Here is a 2,228-nt window from a genome sequence, read left to right as displayed (position 1 = left end):
AGCACAATTTTAACTCGAACTGTGCAATTAACGCCTAAATTGGCGCATTCGAAAACAAGAGCGTTTGGTTAATCGCAAAACTTTCATGTCATGGTCATTGGCGCGTGACTAAATTTCCCAAAACGCTCGTAAACAAACAACTTTGACAAATCACAACGTTAAAAAATAAATTATGTTGTTAGCAAACAACATGTGATTTTATGGATTCCCTTTATATTATGTTTAAATTAATCTTAATCTGCATTCTCAAGTATAAACACAGGGACAATAGTTATGGCAAACACGGTTTTAGGAGCAGTCACCCGATTCGTCAACAAGTGCTCGATTAGAAGCGCTTGTGTTATGAAAAAATCCCCGTTTCTTATCGGGCGGTGTTATAATTTTAGAACATGTGTTATAACACAGCCCGATTTTATCGGCAATGGTAGTGAAGCATTAAATTTATTTTTTATTGAAAAATATTATATTTTCTGTGGAAATAATCGGAGGTGAAATGGGTTTTACTCTTTTACATGAAATTGGCAGTTAAATGTGAACTGTTATGACAAAAGCAAACGCATTTTAAGCAGCGAAATAGCAGCAGTACCAGATTCTCCTCGATTGTAAACTGTAAAGTACAAAATGGGCCAAGGTTGTTGTATCTAATAGGCATCCATGTTCTGATAACAAATGGAGTAATAAAAAGTGACAGTTCAGGGTGGGGGAAGCATTTCTAGTGCTTCATGAAGCAAACTAAGGCCCAGCACACTATCAAATGAAGGACTTGGGACATTGGATTTGAAAAGCAATGATACATGGTAAGTGGTTGTCAATTGTCATGATATGCTTGTCATTCTCAACTGTTTCTATTATTTTAGCAGATGGTAATTTGTTATTTTTTAGGCATGTTTAAAAATATGGTAGCTCATCTCTAGTGTGATCCTGGTTTTGTAAAACATTGGCTTTCATTTCTACTGGCCTAACTCAAGCATTTTTGTGTAAACTCCTACTTGTCAAATTAAATGTTGCCTACACTTTTTCTTTTATTTTTTGTTGCAGTTCAACATCTGGAAAACTGAATAGAAGCAGAAAATAGCAGCAGAATCATTCCAAAGGTAATTCAAGATTGCCTTGGACAACATGGAAGAAAGTAATTGATTGTGGAAGAATGGTGTGGGTGAAATGAGCTCACTGAAGTGTCAGCTAAATCATTGATGCATACAAAATGCTTCTTGCCTCGCTTGCATGGGAACATTTTATTTTAAGATATTCACCACACACTTCAGTTTTACATGAATCGAAATATGTGTGTTTTTTGCCGCTGTACTACCCGAAGGCAGGTTTATTTAACAATTCTTGTGCCCAATTTAAAGCAAACTTGTTATGTTAGATGTGTTCAATGATTTGTTGGTGTTATTTTAATCTCGTACCCAAATTAAGGCAAACTTGTTGTGTTGGTTAGATGTGTTTAAACATTTGTTGGTATTAACGCTGTCTTACCTACATGACATAATCATGGCGTCGTTAAAAAAGCATCTCTTGGGTAAATATTTATACATTTTCACTTTGATGTAGACTCTTTCAGTAAAAGTGATTCATCAGACAGGAATGAAAAACCTTTATTTTCAACCAGTAATCTCTATGATAGCTTGTTTGATACAACCTCATCTTTCACATGGTAGCTGGTTTAATTTTATTTCAGTAACTCGCAACACATTGCATTTTCAGCTGAATGTTGTTTCACCTTTTTTGTTTCTCAGTCTGTTCACTTGATGACCCCTTTTTAGTGTACTCATTGTAAATGCAGGTTTTTGCTTGATAAATCAATCTTCTAATTATTTATCCTCTTCACATTTATTTCTTCTTTCATATAACTGTGGCACCCAATATGAGTATGTTATTGTGTGGAAATTGGGTTCATTTTTTCATCAATAAAATGTTGCCCTTAACTGTGCATTTGTTATTTCATCATTTTAAGTACTAGTATTAACTGGTTTAAAATCACAAAGGCCTTGATGTAAACAAAAACGGTTTTCACAGGTCAGCTCTAAACTACATCTAGTAAACGCGTAAAAAATATCTTTAGAATCTAACCACCACATGATAAATGAGAGGCGTACATCATAAGCGAACGAAGGGCATGACCGCTTTAAAATGATTTTTCGCGCTGACGACCTTTGTAGCATATACAGGCTCCAGATCACAAACGGATTAAGATAAATGAAAACGGTTTTCACAGGTCAACTCTA

At 34.9% G+C, this 2,228-nt stretch overlaps 1 long non-coding RNA gene across 1 annotated transcript; it reads left to right on the top strand.

The window, feature by feature from the left end:
• Positions 1–298: 298 nt before the first annotated feature.
• LOC145205477 (uncharacterized) lies at positions 299–1,933 on the top strand. Its single transcript, XR_013853665.1, has 2 exons — positions 299–797; positions 1,039–1,933. It is a non-coding gene; the product is annotated as an uncharacterized LOC145205477 (long non-coding RNA).
• The last annotated feature ends 295 nt before the right edge of the window (positions 1,934–2,228 follow it).

The sequence above is a fragment of the Phallusia mammillata genome, chromosome 8 (genome assembly GCF_965637545.1).
Source record: "Phallusia mammillata chromosome 8, kaPhaMamm4.hap1.1, whole genome shotgun sequence".
Lineage (NCBI taxonomy): Eukaryota > Metazoa > Chordata > Ascidiacea > Phlebobranchia > Ascidiidae > Phallusia > Phallusia mammillata.
The sequence above is the reverse complement of the archived record's forward strand: the minus strand, read 5'-3'. Positions and strand labels throughout refer to the sequence as shown.